Raw genomic sequence first — 18,694 nt, 5'->3', positions numbered from 1 at the left:
AAGATATTTAATGTCCAATGCTTCAGTAGATGAATAATATTAACATCTAAACAAAGATGAGCATTTTACGTGGGTGGGCTACTGCTGAAATAAAGGGGGAATCTGGGATTTAGGAGAAAGACTGTTGATATTTAGCTACTTTAGTTTGTTTAGATAGCTGGCATGTGTCAGATTTATTGTACTCCATTTCCTCTCTTCTATCATGCACTCAAATGTTCACACACTGGAATGGTGTTGTGTGGATTTGTCTGAACCAATTTGTTTGTTTCCTGTTAGCTAGTGGGCTCAGAGGACGTATCAGCCGCATGAATTAGTCGTATGTATTAGGTTATGATTGCATCCTCCATTTTTAAACAGATAAAGAAAATCTAATCAAAAATGACTAATCTGTCTGCCCAATCAATAACTGTGCTGCTAAATTAATACTATTTTATAGAGCAAGGTGCCTGAAAACAAGCCACACAGTATCATCAATATAGTGAGACTTTCACAACATACAGACAACTGAAGATAAACAACAAAAATATTCTGTTAAACAATGTCTTGTATTGTGGGTAATACAGCGTGAAGGAATACAGTTCTACACGGAGGAAGACAGTTCATCCTTACGCCTAGTCAAGAGTTAAGACTGGGAAGACAAACACAAGCTGTGTCAGGAACAGCCGTCCAGTCTGTGCATAAACCGCTTCACACATTTAGTATTATTATCCTTCGCTCATGCTGTACCCTGAAGACATGCAAATGCGCCTGCTGAAAACAGCGCAGTGAAAAGTAATACTGTGAGCTCGCTTGTCTCGTGTCATGATAGACTGTGACTGGCTCAACTGTCCAGAAAAGAGGCCCATTCATTTGGTAAATGACATGCCCCCGGGTCGAAAAGGGCCCTGAAAATCTGGCCGCTTTTCATACAGTCGAGAAACAAGGCCGAGGCCGACTGAGAAGCTCTGCACTGTGCCTGGCCACCGTCGCTCTTCTGCCTCCGACTGCCACTGATTCACATAAACAGCCTATTGTGACACAGCCACATGATATTACAGCGCCCTGAGTGATTATTAGACACGCTGCATGCATACATCCCCGCTACTGTTGGATGTAAACGCAGCGCTGGTAAACAAAGTGACCTGAATGATGAATCAAATAAAAAAGACAGAGCCAGTATGAGGTTAGAAATTCCTAGAAAATGGGTGAAAATATTCCAGCGAGCGTCCTGTTCGCCTCTGTCTTTAAATTAATGGTGTCTAAGCCAAAACTGCAGCATGAGACATCAACCGCAGAGGCTTGAAAAGGAGAGCGTGGTGTCACATTTCTCAGCCGCTGAGCATCACATAGTCAGACAAAAGATCCACGTGCCCTCGGGGCTGAGAGGGTTTTAATGAGTGTTTTTACAGCTCCTCTTGTCTCACTTATTCAGGCAACAAGACCCGGGTCGCAAAGTATCAGGGAGTAATTTGCTTTATCCTGCTTTGAGATGCTGTTTGTAGGTCTTGTGTCAAAAGTGGGAGAAGGTGGCGACAATTATAAAGACTGTAAATGTAGCTTAATGTTACAGACAGCTTTTTTGATGCAGGCTGGAGTGAGTGTTATTTTGAGAGCAGTTCGGTAGATTTGTCAGAAACTACACATCACAGAACAGCACATCTGGGCTGATGTGGGAGCGCAGCATTCTTTTAAAACATGGCACTGTGAAAGCCAAGTCATCTCCAAAAAGTGTTCATTAACAGCCCATTTTAGGATGTCATTTACAAAAGACGTTTAAAAACAAGTAACCCAGATCGAACGAGGGCTTCGTAAAGATTTGTCAATCATCCAGCAAGCAATTCAAAAACTTGATTTTAATCAAATGTCACTGTAACATTTACACTCAGCGGAGAACTTCCTGTTATAAACATCGCTGATCATGTCATGAATGAACTGAGAGAGGTTTCTAAAGATCATGCGAGGACATGCACCGACGTGTTTAAGCGATTTCAGCTCAATGAAAGTCTTCATTAACTGAATAAAACAGCAGTCAGAACAACAGAGGAGAGCTAAAAAGCAAACACCACGTCTTTTAACACAGTGCCATAGAGAATTCAACTACTTGCAGTTAATGTACAGAAAACTTCCACCTCCAGTCATAGGAGCACATTCCAGCACACACATAAAAATACACTCACCACAAACAGGCATCTGGCTGCCAACAACAGCTCTCCAGAAGTTGCTCTTTACTTCCACCACAGTTCTGGAAGTGAAAGGCTCCGATCTGAAAGTTAACTCAGTTTAGAGAGAGTGGAGGACAATGCATCCTGAAGTGAAGGGGAGGGGAGTTCAGCTCGCATAAATTAGAGGGAGTTTGGCTGAGGACAGATTGGGGGAGTTGCGACCACAGATGACGCTGGTGCTGCTGGGTGGGGCAGCCGAGTCTCTCCAGCTGCAGCCCACAGAGACCGGCTGACTCATGTTCAAATAAACCTCCACCTCTCAGTGTATGGACGCGAGCCTACGTGTTTATGTCTGGAGTTCACTGTAAAAATGGACTTGTAAAAGTTTGAACTGTATCTTTTTGTGATTATTTACGATTAGTGTTAGTAAGAATTTTACAAATTTTTAGTAATTACTGATGGTAACAAGTAAAATTAAAGAAAAATGTTAATAACATGTTAAACAAAAAACAAAAGTAATATCCACATTAAAAATCTGTAGTTTTACAAATTGTGCTTTTTCTTTCACAGCGTTTGACAGTAGAACTATGCTATATTTTCCTGCATTTAAATTAGCCAGAACAAAGCAAAAATTAAAAAAATATTATTTTACAGACATATGCTGATATTTAAAAGAAAAATTATGTATATCAAAAATTGAAAAAGTTTTAAATTATTTCATGACTTCTATTTTAGAGATTTTTCTGTTTTGCTAACTCACAGAAAAAAAGGATTCATTAACATGTTAATCCTGAAAAGTGGCCCAAACTGTAAACATTTCCATATAAAAAAAATCTACATAAATTGTCAAATTGTCAATAATGTCCACATCAAGTCATCCATTCTTTACAAATGTGTGACTATAAAATAACAGTTTTACACTACTTAAATCAGCTAAAAAAATAGATATATTTCTTAATTATTTGCTGTTATTTTCACTGTTTTTACAATTTTTGAACATTACATTGTCCCTTTGTATTTTTTCTGGCATCCTTTTTGTCCCTTTTAAATGTATATTTGATGGACGTTTTTACAGTGTGGAGTACAAGAGTGATATCTATCTATCTACCTACCTGATAGGGATAAACTGCAGACTAGACACTCGCAGAGTAGTTTAGATTTGAGCAAACGTGTACAGTGGGTCCTGTTCAATCTTCCCTTCATCTTCCTAGTTCAACCCCCACCTTACAGAAAAGAAATATAACTAAAACATACTCTTACAAAGAAACAGGCCAACAATGTGCAATACAAATTAAAGTCTGCATGGTGAACATACAGTACATACTGCATCTATTTTTTGAATACTGTGTCCAGCAGGTGGCAGCAAATAGTAATCAACGTCTTTCAGTTACTCTCCGAGGTTCTAATGCATGAGGGTAATAAGAGTGAGATAAAAAGTAAAGTGGACACATTAGGTTGAGTGGAAATGAAATATTTCCAGAAGCAGCAGCAGTGTGATTCTCCTCTTTCCTCCTACGCTCATTGCTGTAGCCTGTCTCCATATATCAACCAAGGCATGTGTACATGCCCGTGAGGAATTAAGGAAGTATCAGAGCCATGACCTCCTTTGCTTGTAGTATTAGCCACTGAGATTAAGTGTGGAGAAATAACCTCAGCATCTTTGTCTAATCATGACAACAGTGCCAGTAATCTTCCTCTTTAACAACTGACCACTGACTCCAGAGCAGCCGCAGCAGCAGGAGGTAACAATAGCAGAGTCAGATCTGAGGCAGGAGGCAGCAGATTACGCTGAGCTGCAGATGGATGGTGGAGATGGTGGAGGGCTATGTTCAGTGTTCGGTGCCAAAGGCCAGCGGCAGCTCATGCCAGAAAGGGCAGTTTTCCGCCTGGCTACACAGCGGCGGGCTGCTTGTCACCTCGGTGCACAGGAGGAGAAACCGGATGCCTTTCCTCCCTGTCAGCCAGCTCCTTTTCTATCTCAGTCAAGTCGACTGACTTTGTGTCAACCTGGAGAGCCTGAGCGCTCATCTGAGCTTTGATCCCTCAGGAGATCAGTCTGTGCTCAAGAGACCAAGAGACACATTCATCTGTTTCCAGTGAAAAGGCAAAGGCTGACACCAATCAGTGCTGAGCGACTGCATGTTACAATGTATTAATGTACATGTATTTGTTAACCGTTCCTCGCATCTAAACATGACTCCTTGAAATGATAAGTTTATACAGTGAGTGATGTGCTTACTAAAGGTTACTGAATCAAGCAACAGCGAGAAATGAAACCATTCAACTGAAGTTAAACATGGTTTTTGCAGAATCTGCTCTTCTAACTATAATAGAATCAAACCAGACTCAGCACACTTTTTTCTACAAAAAACCTAAACTAGTGGAAAAAGCTGATGATTCTGCATTATTCATTGAACTCAGATATACTTTAGTACACTAAATGTACTTCATACTATGCCACGTATATCTGCACTACTGGTTTTGCCATACAATACATTTATACACAATGGTTCCTATCACCTATAAAATGTAGATATAGATATAAATGTATACTATTGAGTTCTGTTTTGCTTCTTGCAAGATAAATCGCTACCTAGTCTGTCAAAATACCAAAATCCATCCTGGTAACCAACTGCCTATAATCTACACGTAGTCGAGTGTGAGGCAGTTCAGTTTGCCATTTGGAAAGCTGGTAGATGAAAAACTGAAATTAAAACAGAAGCAATCTTCTTAGGTGGAGTCTGTAATTCTGAATAAAGACTGTGGGTATTTAGCTATATTTAGCTAGTTAACATATTCGGATAATTAACATTCCCCAAATTTAGGCTACATTGACAGTAATGCGTTCTTGTTAGAAAACATCTGATATTTATCATGCTCCTATCACACGACTGTATTCTGTAACACAAAAAAGCATAACGACATCCATCAGTGCTGCGGATTTTGTTGTCTATGCCAGCAGCTATTGTGCAGCTAAAAAAGTCAATCTCTGATCTTCGTTTTTGCATTGCTGGTCTTTATCTATGATACTTTTTACTAAGAAAAAAACTTTCTCCCTGTTTGCACAGAGCCAGTTTCATTCCTTCAGGTGATTGTCCAGGTCACTTTGATAATTTCCCATTTACTGTATTTTTTCAGACAACTCTCTGCAAAATACTCACTTAATGTGACGAAAGCTGTCCTGGATTAGAACCGTATACTTTACCTTTAATGATGACAGATTTTTGACATTCTCCATTCTGGCTCTGAAATGTTTCGATAAGCTGAAGCAGTGCAGAATTTTATATTTTAAGACATGAAGCCAGTTACAGTGCAAGAGTTTAAAATGACAGTAGTGACATTCATTACAGCTAAGAGGTGCATGTGAGAACTGCTGCTACTCCAGAGCACCCAAGGGTCCGGTCTGGATCGACAGCCCCAGGGCCCCCTAAAGAGAAAAAGAGGATCAGTCAAAGAGCTCAGCCATTCATGTCTGAGTGGTTAAGTGGATTTTGACAAGTCCCAAACGAGGGTGTGATGAGAAGGGTCACTCTGTGACATGCCCACTGTCAGTCAGAGATGCACAGATGGCATCGAGAATACCTGGTCTTCTCTGAACTGCATTAGTGAGGTCTGAACCACACTGCTCTGCTCCCACTTTTCATCCTGTCAGTCGCTGAGCAAATAAAACATGTCTCACTGCTGACAGAGACAAAAGACCAGCCTCACTGCATGCAGGGCATTTCTCATTCTCTAATATAGAGTAATACGTAGGCTGAAGAGAACTGACAGCAAAACAGGTTTTTCATACTGGAAAAAAAAAAAGCACAAAAATAATAACTTGATGCAAGAATTGGCTTATTTTGTTAGAGATACAGAACACAATCTGACGGATTTACAAAAGCACTGTTATCTTCTGGTATGCAGCGCAATAAAAAGGAACACGAAACACGAAAAGAAATGGGCCAGGAATCCAGATTAAAAAAGGACAGGAGAGAAACTCCAAAGAAGATTAGGTGGGCAGACAGGAGGCACAAAACAAACTTTTCGTCTACGCCACTAAACCTTGCAAATCCGATGGGGACTTTAAACATTAGCTGTAAAAACACAGGCCAGGTTGAGATGCAACAAACTATAGTCTCCAAAATAGTGCTCAGCTATAAAATTCAGCACAGTGCACATTTAAAAACATGAATAATCTCTCAGTTAAAAAGCACTCTGTGGATCTTTGTGGATCGCAGCTTGCTTGGAAGCAGCTTCTAGATTGTCCCGAGCATGTTTAATTCAAAGATTGAATTGTGAATCATCTCCTTTAAATTTCACTTAAATCCCCTTTGGATGGCAGTGTTTGCGGTCAGGGGGTGGCGTGTGGAATGTTCCCATTCCTTGAAGCATGTTTAATTCAGTGGTGCTGAAAACAAATACAGACACCTCCCCTTTTAAAATTCAACTCGATTCACACCTAGAATCAGCATGTGTATTCCTCAGCTGGAGAGGACTCTATGAATGGCTGAGGGTTTGCAGTGAAGCAGCCTGTGGATTGTTCATAATCCTTGAAGCATGTTTAATTTAGAGGTGCTGAAATCACTTTATCTGCCCCTCACCCCACTGCTCAGCCAATTACCCCTGGGTGACTGTGCTGCGAACCCCTCAGACACGACCGCCAGCGTCTCCGGCTGCATCAGCAGCAGCTCGGCTCGCCTCTCACAAGACCGCAACATCCACCGATCCTCCTGTGAGATGCCCCGCCGGAGTCAAGGGCAGCTGTCAATCATGAAATGTAAGATCGTGGGGCCTCCAGAGTGAGGTCATTCTACATGGTGTGAAAAACAAGTGGATCGGTCCAATCAGGAAAGAAAACACCCTCTGGCTGCTTCTCCTTTGAACCATTTCATGGGAAAAACCTGCAGAGGAGAAATTCACTTGACTTGAAAAACAGCACGGCAACACATGAGAAGTGAGTAACGTAATGTAAATAAATGTTAACTATGATTGTGGACAGTCCCAATGTTCCATTTGACAACTGGAGGCACCCCAACAGAGCTGCTGACAGCAACTCCTGTCCAACTTCATTTGCCTCCTCCTCCAAATCCCCTCTGTCATTCCAAGAGCATCCACCTTATAGCCATTACATCCATTAATGGATGCTAACCGGCACTAGCCAAGCATGTTCTGACATCATGAGAATTGCATGAAGATGTACAGAGAGCCTGAAGAGTGGTTGGAAAATAGTTCAGCATTCACGAGTTGTCTCGCTTCAGTGTTTGACACGTTTTCAATGACAGATGAGATTGTAGACCTGGTAATCATACTGTAGCTATTAAACCTTTATTTCTTAGCCTCAAGCATTCCTACCAACACCACATCTGCAGAAAAATCCAATACAGTGGTCATATATATTTAATTCTGCTGCTGTTGTGTATGGTTTTCTTGCTTACATTTTTGCTGTAAAGTGAATGGGATTTGGTAAAAAGCAAACCTCTGCGTGACACGATGCTTGAAAAGTCACAAACCTATAGATTAAATATACATAACCACTCATTGGAATTGATTTCTTGCTCAATATCTGGCCCATTCTTCAAGCCAACACCTTGCAAAGTGTTCACAGTTTCTCACAGGCTCACTTTTCAATCAATGTAGCTTATTAAAGTTTCATGAAAATTAGAAATAGCACTTACTAGTAAAATACCACTGAAGCTGTTGTACAGTTTGTCATGTGTAGCAGATGCACAAGCATTAAAAAAAAAAAAAAAGGATTGGGCTGTCACTACACAGTATCCCCCTCTCCTATTTAGTGGTTCGAGGTTTTTCTAAATCCTGGGACCCAAAAACTAACCAGTGTATTTGAAAGGCATGGTACCTTTAAAAAATAAAATTTAAAAAAGTAAAAATAAAAAAATACACCATTTATGAGAGCCAGAAAGAACAGTTGGTCTTTAAACTCTGTACAGTCCTTTAACTAATCATGCACAACATTCCGTTTTGTTGGGAAAAATACCCAAATCTAAGCTTAAAATCCTGATTTTAAAATTCATAATCACTTTTTTTTTCTACATGCCTCATTCAAAAATTTACAAAACAATAAGGTGTTTGCAGACATCACCAAGAAGCCACGAGTTACATCACATTCAAAATGTTCAGCGACTACTCGGTTGAACTGCAGGCTGTGTTTACACAGAACTGATAGGAGACAAGTATGGAAACAAATCTGAGAAACTGATAGCAAAAAAAACCCACACTTGATCAATAATATAAATACAGTATAAAGAGGAGCAAGTTGTTGAAGGATACATTCAGCATGGTGAAATATCTGTATCTTTCTAGAGTTGCTGTGCAGAGGCTAATTTGTAGGAGGTTGCAAAATGTAAGTAATTAAATATCTGTAGAATGCAGAACTAACTTTTTTCAAATATTGGTAACCCCTGTGGACACTGAAAAATGCTTTATATGTTGATTTTGTTTGTAAAATAAATAATCAAAGAAATTAAACTTTTGCCTTTCCTCTTTTTATTTTTTAAGAATTATGGCCTTATGACTGTGTTACACCGCACAAAAGTCATTTTTGAGTTAGAATCTCTCCTTCCAGTCATGGTTGTGCTGTTTCTATAGAGGTGTAGGACCTTATAATGCAGTGAAAAATGAGCCCACAGAGTAAAAATATGATCGGAGCAAAAATACCCATGAAAAGCTCAGGATCTGAGGGTAAAAGGAATTTTCAATCAAATTTGGCATCAAATATAATCACAGTCGCTTTTATGTTTATTGTTCTACCATTACTTCTAATCTTTCTAGTATGTTCTCAGCCCTCCAGTTATTTATATAATATATTAAAAACAACAGTCATTGAGCCAAAGTGCTTTCCAGTAAAGAAATAAGATTAGGTATTACTGTATTACTCTGAAACATCCTGTAAAGGTGAGCTCCTGAGGTGCATTTAGAAGAGCCTAACAAACATGCTGTAAAGATATCAAATACATTTTAATAATGCAAAATGCTTAAACCATATTAAGCCAAGCATAAGCACTCAGGAATGAAAAATGTAATAATCAAACTCATGCATTATAAACCATCTCCATGCATTTGGCTCTGCGACTCACACAATGCATACAGCGGTTCCTGAATGCATCTCAAATTCACTGACACAATAAATGAGATTTCCACCACGACCAATTTACCAAAGTGCTCCAATTACAGGTTTCAGGACCGGTACCTTAGAGACGATAACGAAAAGAATTAAAACACATTAAATACGGGAGCATAGCAATTATGCAGCTGCTTATATGTGCTACTATCCAACTAGTAACCATGAGAGCAACCTTCAGAGTCAGGAAAATGCTGATATATGCGAATTTAGTTGATTTTTTTTTTGTATTTTAGCAGAACCTCTCAAGTCTGAAACCCCCTCAGAGGATTGTTAAGGGTCGCTGATCCATACATAGTTTTCTCCACTAAGATATCTCTACTCCTCAGTGCAACACTTCAGTCATCACCTCCTCCTTAAATCTCCTCCTCCCTTCTTTTGTGCTTTGCTCCTTATCTACAACCATTTGGTTTCTTATCTCCTTTGTCCCACTTTTCTATTCCTTTGTCTTTATCCACTTTCCTTTAGGGCAAATGTTTTTTCTCCATTATCTCATCAGAATTGTCGCCCAGTCTGCCGACCACTTTGACTACAGCTCGATGCATTTGCTTCACGATGCATGAAAAGAGGATTATAATGCATTATATCACATTGTTTTGGAGTCTAAATTAAGATTATGAATTCAAACAAATTATTCATACATTTCTGCTCCAGAGGTCAAATAAAGGCCAAGACAATTTGAGGAAGAGGAGCAGGAAAGAAACAGGAAGAAATACTAAGTAGTGTTAAAATCCGGATGTCAAATACATGTAAAGAATTTAATATAGCAGAAAAGCAAAGCTATGACTGGGGCTATTAAGCTCTAGAATGTGAAAACGCTGTAGAAATTCCATAAAATATAATTAAAAAACCACCAGCTTCCTCCAGATGGCGTCGTCTGGCTCTGAGTGCAGACAACATGGAGGGAACTGAACAGGTGGCTGATTAATTGATTAGAAAATTAAATCATTTGTTTTTCAAGCAAAAACAGAAGCTATTTGACGCTAACATTTTCTTAAATGTGAAAACTTGCTGGTTTAATTGTCATGGAAGTATGGTGTAGATATAATTCAATGCATAAACGGCACATATGTTGAAATATATGTGTTTGTTGCACATGCTGCAATATCATATGTCAGTGTAATTAATACTGTACACTAGTGACACAAAAATACTTTGTCCTGCTAGACTGTTCACTCACAACAGTGTAACTGCAACTACTGATTACTTTTCTTATTGACTGACTGATTTGTCTATAGAATGTCAGAAGTTATTGGAGAATCCATTCATCCATCCATTAGCTATCCCCTCTTTATGCTGTAGAAGGTTATGATGGGTTTGAGTGTATTCCAGCTGACACTGGATGACATATGGCAGAGCATATCCTGGATGGGCCAGCAGTTCAATGCAGTGCTAATGCCAAGAGACAGAAACCGTGCACGCTCACACTAAGGCCAGTGCTACACTTTGAGTTGGCAGGTATGGTCCAACTCCAATTCATGCCATCTCCAAGTCTGTGAGAGTCTGCACAAATCCCTTCAGGTCAGCTCAAAATGTGTCTGTGCATGGAAAAAATATGTAGTTAACAATCTACTGTAATATAACAATAATAACAGCAACGATACGTCTGTGGTGTCTGCAGATGTTTGTGCAAGTCTGCAAGGTCATAGAATCAAGGCTTCACACCTTCAGTCAATTTAAAATCACAAATTAACCTACCATGCATGTGTTTGAACTGTGACAGGAAGCCAAACCACCTGGAGAAAACCCATGCAGGCAGATGAGAACATCAACCCCACACAGAAAGGCTTCAGCTGACCCGAAGGTTTAAACTCAGTCTCCTTGCTGTGAGGACACAATGATAGCCCATGTATTTTTAAAATTCCTGTTGAAATTTTCCAGAACACAAGGTGTACTACTGTGATTTTAAGGTGGTATGGACTGCAAAAAAGCTGTATAATGACTAACCTGTGCAAGGAGAGAAGGTTTTTACACATTCAACTTTGATGACTGTATTTTTATTACTTTTTCATTACTATATTGGGTATGCATCATATATTATTAAATATACATTATTTAAATTATTCTGACATTCAAAAATATTTCAAAACTAGATTTTTTTTCTTGTTTGTATTTCAATGCGTGTTTTTAGTGAAAATCATAAATGTAAATTGCTCATGCAACACTGCAATTACCCTCAGAAGATCAATAAAGTATTCTATTTCAGTACATTGATTTATCAAATCAACAGTCCAGACCGCAAAAATGTTTAGCCTGTTAGCATAAATGACAAAGAAAAAAACAATGTGACATTGAAAAAGCTTTTGACTAAACAGATTAATTCATTTTTAACACAGTTAGTAATGACTTTGTTGTGAATCTACAAATTGATAAATGGTGGCAGGTCTAATAGTTTATCACCATAACAAATTAAGGACTTCTAGTTCATAAAACTAAGTCTGCAGCCAGTAAAAATAAAGCCACGTATAGTAATTTTTCCTGTGATATGTTTTGCATCTAATGTCACAATGAGCGTGCAGACAAAAGCCTTGTTAAAATGCAGACTTGGCTGCCGTCCTCTGATCCTCTCAGCCGCATTTGGCATTGTAATTATGTGTGGCGAGATCTAAATGACCCTGGTGGTTGAACCAGTTTGTTTACCGCTGCAATTGGCCATGCACTGGATCCTGCTCATACAAGCATATATCATCATATTTCTCACAGAAATAGAACAAGCTCATATATGGAAATATACATTTTCCAATTCAGGAAGCATTGGCATACATTCATGTCATACACTGACATAAGCTAAAGCAAGTTCATTGAACAAGGTATGAATGTAAAATAACACTTGAGAATCATTCTATTTATGAATGAGAAACAATCATACAGTGTTTTTCATCAAGTCTATAATTGCCTTTCTATGTAAACATTTATTAAACCCCTACAGGAAAGGCACTTGGGTCATTTAGCTATAACCAAGGGTCAGCGGGGCTAATTTTTATTTGCTCTGTCCATCCTGCAGGCCCGCCAGATACAATACCTGTTGTCCAGCTTCCCATCATTCCTCACAGAAATGCACATTCTGCATTTTTTTTTTTGCAGCTTCCCTATCACACTTATCATCAGAACACTTACATCCTCTTTTTAATGTTCACTTTGCACCAGCAGTAGAGAGTTAATATAAAACAACAGCCATCAGAGGTAGGAAGAGGTTTGTTGTCAGGCACCAAACATTGGGAAATATTTGATGGTTAAAACACTACTGTTACAGTCTCTATTTGTGAATAAAACTGCCTAAAGCTGCACTGTTCTGATCATTCAAATACGAGTCCTTCTTGTGTTGCTAAGAGGAAATAGCACGAGCGCAAGGCAAGCAGCTTCCAGCTCAACACCTTGATGGGAAAGTCACCTTAATGTTCTTGTTTTCTCTGAGAAAAACGATAATCTGAAAGTTAGTTTAAAAAAAAAAAAAAGACAATACTGCTGTCTGGACTTTCTATTAACGTGGAGCCTAGCTGAGCACACTTCATTTCCTCGACTTTCTTCCAGTCGTTCATCCGTTTAATTTCACTTAAGCAGATGAGGCGAGGTGGAAAGGCTGGTTAATTATTTGTTCGAATCGAGCCAAAGCAGGGAAACGGGCCAGAAAAACAGGCCAAAACATCCGAGCAGCTCCAGCTTGGAGAGATGCAACTGACTGGAGCTTTCACAGGTATGAGTGAGCAGCTGTCTATATGGCAGACTGTGCAGCAAAGCAAGCTCCAAGGTATAGAGTGAGCAGTGGTACTCTGGGAAGGCTGTGACTGCACGAGCTTATTTCTAAAGGCAGATATTTAAAATAACATACATGCTTCTAGATACATATCTTAATATAGTTATTTTTATAATGCTTTTTAGAAAACTTAAAGCTAGTCAGAAAATGAGGAAAAGCTTTCAACCACAACTAATATAGTCGCATGTTTTAAAACAAATTGCACAGAGAGAAATTACTCTCGTTGTAAAAAGGAAAATGGCATCAAAGACATGGCAAACGTCCATAAGCCTCGACTCCTTTCTGTGGAGTTCACGGTGGACTTCCAGCGTTGTTTGAAATCTGGCAAGCACGTGTGACACTGATACATATGCCAGATTTGCTAGCGAAGCTGAAAATAACTCTACATTTCACGGTGCACGTTGTCCACTGGGCACCATCAGCTCACATGCTGAAGGTGAGCAGCACAGATGTTGTTCAGATGTTAACATCAAGGCTATACGGAGTGTAACTGATGTCATCAGCAGAGCCCAGATTCGCAGCCGCCGTGCTGCTGCACGTACGGTGATTTAGGACGGGGGCCAACTCATTGTTAGATGGCAGTTTGAGCATAATTGTATATTGATGGAACACAGTAAGAGTCAAACCTAATTACAATCACAGAGCTGCATGGAAACTGTACGAGGACGTCTACGTGAACAATTAGCAGCGACGGTTCAAACGCTGCACTCTGAGGAGATCTGGGTAAAGGGGGCAACATTAAGATGATCAGGAAACAGGCAAATGTTGTGGCAACAGCTGGGGTTCATTATTTCTGCTCAGGTGCTTTGAGACAGCGATAAAAAGGAAAATAAATGCTGAAACATAAACACAGCACCCTAAACGCTGTATATGTCCATTGTAACATGTATTTGGAACATTTGGCAGTTTATTAGGTACAATTAACTGACAGTCTTGTGATAATTCCAACCTTCAGGAAGGTTGAAGCATTCAGATTGGTGCTGCTGAGCTGTACTGTTTTGTTCTAACTAGTTTTCTCGTGTCTGAGATCATTTTCTTCCCATCTGTGCAGTCTTACCTTGGGTTGAACAATTTTAGCATAATATATACTTGCGATTTTCCAGACAGATACTGCAATTGTGATGAGATATTTAACATGATTTTTAAAGTGAGGCATCCATTCAATATCCACTGTGTAATAAAAAACATGATGAGAACTGCCAGATAAAATACCACAAAAAGTGTGCCTGCCACACAAGAAGGACGACCTAAATTTGCAAAGCAACTGACAGTCTAAATCCTGCTGATGCACTGGGCATATATCCTAAATCACAGTCTTTGCAATGTGTTAATTCCATTGTTTCAAATTGAGATTTCAATTTGTAAGCTCTTAATGGATCAGTTTGATAGTTGCAGCTACAGAACAACTTACTCTTTACTCTCAAAATGAATTTACTTGCATTGGGTGTGAATTTCCAAAACTGCAACAACAGATTCTACCTTAAGACATACAGAAAACACTTGATGGACACCATGTATATTTGTTTTGGAGGAAAAGCAAACCATGCTCCCTCTAGGAAGTTAGAACAAAAATCTACTGAGTCTTTCAGGTGGAACCACACTGAAAAGAAAACAATAGTGACAGCTCTACTTTTAGAAGGGAAAGAAGAAGACAAAAGAGGCAGGAACTGAACAATTAAAGTAATTAATATGGAAATTGCAATATGGCAAGCTCAATGAGCAAATCACAGAAGCTGCAAATTTGATGATGAAAGGAAAATGTGTCAAAACACACCATAATAAAGGAGGCATTGTGGTGCTACGGAGATGCTCAGACTTAGAAATCATTTTCTCTGGATGCAAAGGAACATGCTTCTCAGACTCAGAATCGGTTTTATTGCCAACTAGGTTTTTACACTCACAAGGAATTTTCTCTGGTGTTCTTGGTGCAAGTACAGATAAAATAAAATAAAAATAAAAAAATAAAATAGTAAGTAAAGAGATGTAAGAAATACGGATAAAATAGACAAGGTATGTGGAGTTACTACGCTGCAGTAATTAATATAGTCAACAGAGCTGATTTACAGTGGCACGGGCAGTGTTTATCAGCGATCCAGCAGAGGGGAAGAAGCTGTTCTTGTGGCGAGAGGTTTTAGTCCTGATGGACTGCAGCCTCCTGCCTGAGGGGCAGGGTTCAAAAAGTTTGTGTCCAGGGTGAGAGGGGTCGGCCAGGATCTTGGTTGCACGCCTTAAAAGCCGAGAGGTATACAGAATCTGGAGAGATGGCAGGTTACATCCGATCACCTTCTCAGCAGAGCGGATGATGCGCTGCAGCCTGCTCTTGTCCCGAGCGGTGGCTGCAGGGCACCAGACTGTGATGGAGGAGGAGAGGATGGACTATGATGGCCGTGTAAAAGTGCACCATCATAGACTTTGGCAGGTTGAACTTCTTCAGCTGCCTCAGGAAGTACATCCTCTGCTGTGCCTTCTTGGTTATGGAGGTGATGTTCATCTCCCACTTCAGGTCCTGGGAGATGATGGATCCCAAAAAGCGGAAAGACTCTATGGTGAGCACTGTGGAGTCAGAGAGCTTGATGGGAGCGGGGGGGCTGCGTTCCTCCTGAAGTCCACCATCATCTCCACTGTCTTCTGGGCGTTGAGCTCCAGGTTGTTCCTGCTGCACCAGGTCACCAAGTTGTCTACCTCCAGTCTATAAGCAGACTCATCCCCATCAGAGATGAGTCCGATGAGGGTGGTGTCATCTGCATACTTCAGGAGTTTGACGGACTGATAACTGGAGGTGCAGCTGTTGGTGTACAAGGAGAACAGCAGTGGGGAAAGAACACAGCCTTGGGGGGAGCCGGTGCTTATGGTCCTGGTCTCAGAGACTTGCTTCCCCAGCTTCACATGCTGCTTCCTGTCAAACAGAAAGTCTGTGATCCATCTGCAGGTGGAGGCAGGCACACTCAACTGGAGGAGCTTGTCCTGGAGCAGGGCAGGGATGACTGTGTTAAAAGCAGAACTGAAATCTTCAAACAGGATCCTGGCGTAGGTTCCTGCTGAGTCCAGGTGCTGCAGAATGAAATGGAGAGCCAGGTTGATGGCGTCGTCTACAGACCTGTTGGCTCTGTAGGCGAACTGCAGGGGGTCCAGAAGAGGGTCTATGATGGCTTTTAGGTGGGGAAGCACAAGGCGCTCAAAAGACTTCATCACCACAGAGGTCAGAGCGACAGGTCTGTAATCATTAAGTCCAGTGGGTCTTGGCTTCTTCGGGACAGAGATGATGGTGGAGGTCTTGAAACGGGCTGGAACGTGGCATGTCTCCAGTGATTCATTAAAGATGTCAGTGAAGACTGGAGACAGTTGATCAGCACAGTGTTTCAGGGTGGAGGGGGAGACAGGGTCAGGTCCTGCTGCTTTGCGGGGGTTCTGCCTCTTGAATAGCCTGTTAACGTCTCTCTCCTGAGTTGGGTCTCTGGGCGGGGGGGTCTGGAGTTGGGGTGTGGGGTATGGGGCCGGTGTGAAGAGGTGGGCTGGAGGTGTGAAGTGGGGGGAAGGGGTCATCAGCTAGCCTTTGAAGAGGTGGGCTGGAGGTGTGAGGTGGGGGGATGGGGTCGTCAGCTGACCATTGCCTTTCAAAGCGACAGTAGAACTCCTTCAACTGGTTTGCTTGGCGCAGGTCGTTGGTCGTCTTAGGTACATGCTGCAGTTTTAGTGGAAAAGACATGAAAAAAATAACATTTGCCACTAAAATTGTGAGTCAGATCACAATATCTGTCAAAAATAATCACAATACGACAAATTTTTGCACATTGTTCAGCTCTACAATGAAGCCAAACTCAAAATACTTCAGATTGTTTCTACACACACCAGACAGATTCTGTAGATAGATTTAATTAAATTCTCTGTGGTACAGACATGATGTTCTACATATAAAACCACTAACACTAAATAGATGTATGCATTCACCTCACACAGTAGGCCGGAATGGCGTATCTACAGTGAGCTGTGAGAGAGAATCCGCAGACTGTAATTCATACATGCCGTTAATTCTAAGTGCGGAGGAGGTTATACTTTATCTTCTCCTGTGGGCTAACAACGCAGACAATTAAGAACAAAGCAATTTGTGCAGCACAAAAACTTCTTGTGTGCTATCCACTATGTAAAATTTATACAGTACAGGAGACAAATCATAAATATGTCACTGAGCTAATGAGATAATAGGCGAACACAGTCACGTTTCTCATATACTTTACTGGCCACGGCGGAGGCCATTACGTGATTAATGTCTAATTGGAGTCAGAGGAAACTGCTTGAATAATGGATACAGTGGATCAGATGTGTCTATAACCTTGACAAAGATATTAGGACAAGGGAGGAGAGGCAATCTATATGTGGCACATCGTGTACGCAGCACACACTAAAGACAGGAATCCATCTTCATACCTTAAAGACACAAATCAATCTTTACTTGGCAAACAGGAATGAGCCTCTGGGTACACTGTAGCTCAAAGGGAAAATATATATTTGGATAACAAGCCAAGAAGCCATCTTTCACTTCATAAATGTACATCCATGGTTGAACCTGTATGTGTCTCATGTTGTCCATGTAATATCTATTGCACTTTGAATTTTCTTATTTTTTCTTTTCCAAGGATGACTCCATAGAGGAATTTTAAAAAAGCCAAAAGCTAAATGTCAGCGGCTCTGAGCTCTCCCTTGTTTACTCTACGAGCTGATTCATGGGTCCTATCTTGGATCTGTTTCATTTAGAAATACTTTGAAGTAAGCAATTTTAAAATTCAAATCATCAAACTTTTAACTAGGTGAATGAGATATAAACATCCACAGTCAGACTCGGTAATACGCCCAGACACTTGAGCATATTTAAATGAAACATGAAAGCTTGATAAATATTCAGCATGGTGGATCTGAGCCTTGAAAAGATGCAGCCTGCCTCCAGGCGAAAACTGGCACAAACAAAACTTCTTCCAGCAATCACTGTTCAGTCATGTCAAGTAACACATCAGAGGAACCGCAAAGAACATGACAAGAACTGTAAAGACATCAGGTTACACACTGAGCCTAAATGCTGTCTGTCAAAATTAAATATTTAAAGACAGTGCTGTGTTTTCAACAGGTTTCTGGTATCTAAAACCTCAACAAATTACTCAGTTTCTTCAGGGATTCTCAGTCCAACATTTATTGTAGTTAAAGAGTGGACTGGAAAAAGAGCCTCAAGTGTTAAAAAAAATAAAGTATTTATGTTATGTATAGAATTGTAGATAAATATCTTTCTTGCCAGATGTCACATCCAATTTTTTAAAGAAATTAGTTGTCAACATGCAAATAAAAAAAGTGAATTAAAGGGGAACTTCGGTTTTTTTCAACCTGGGGTCTGTTTTCATATGTCATTTCATACATGTGAGTGATGGAGAAATTAATTTTCGACATAGCTCCAGTATTTAGCCAGGCAGGCAGCTTTGCAGCTCAGCTAGCAGCTCGGCTAGCGAAAAGTATGGGGCAGCTGACCCCCCCGCCTCAAAGTCCGCCCTAACGTGCTTTTGCCCCACACTGACCGGCTCAGATAGTCTCAATGAGTGTCCCACAACATACTCGAGATGAGAAGTGAATGAAAACCTCCACATTACCTGGCGATCGCTCTTTGTTGTGGTCTGTATCCAAATCTCAGGACGCTAG

General features: G+C 40.4%; 1 protein-coding gene across 4 annotated transcripts in view; it reads right to left on the bottom strand.

Moving 5' to 3' along the window:
• Positions 1 to 18,694, bottom strand: part of sash1b (SAM and SH3 domain containing 1b) — a 62,155-nt gene that overhangs the window by 20,088 nt on the left and 23,373 nt on the right. Inside the window, exon 1 of one of the 4 annotated variants that reach the window (XM_022216960.2) lies at positions 2,157 to 2,297. The exons of the other annotated variants lie outside the window; for them this stretch is intronic. The gene's annotated coding sequence lies outside the window, so the exon portion shown is untranslated. Of the gene's footprint in view, positions 1 to 2,156; positions 2,298 to 18,694 lie in introns of those variants that run through there. 4 annotated transcript variants of the gene reach the window in all.

The sequence above is a fragment of the Acanthochromis polyacanthus genome, chromosome 1 (assembly GCF_021347895.1).
Source record: "Acanthochromis polyacanthus isolate Apoly-LR-REF ecotype Palm Island chromosome 1, KAUST_Apoly_ChrSc, whole genome shotgun sequence".
In the NCBI taxonomy this organism is placed as follows: Eukaryota; Metazoa; Chordata; class Actinopteri; family Pomacentridae; genus Acanthochromis; species Acanthochromis polyacanthus.
The sequence above is the reverse complement of the archived record's forward strand: the minus strand, read 5'-3'. Positions and strand labels throughout refer to the sequence as shown.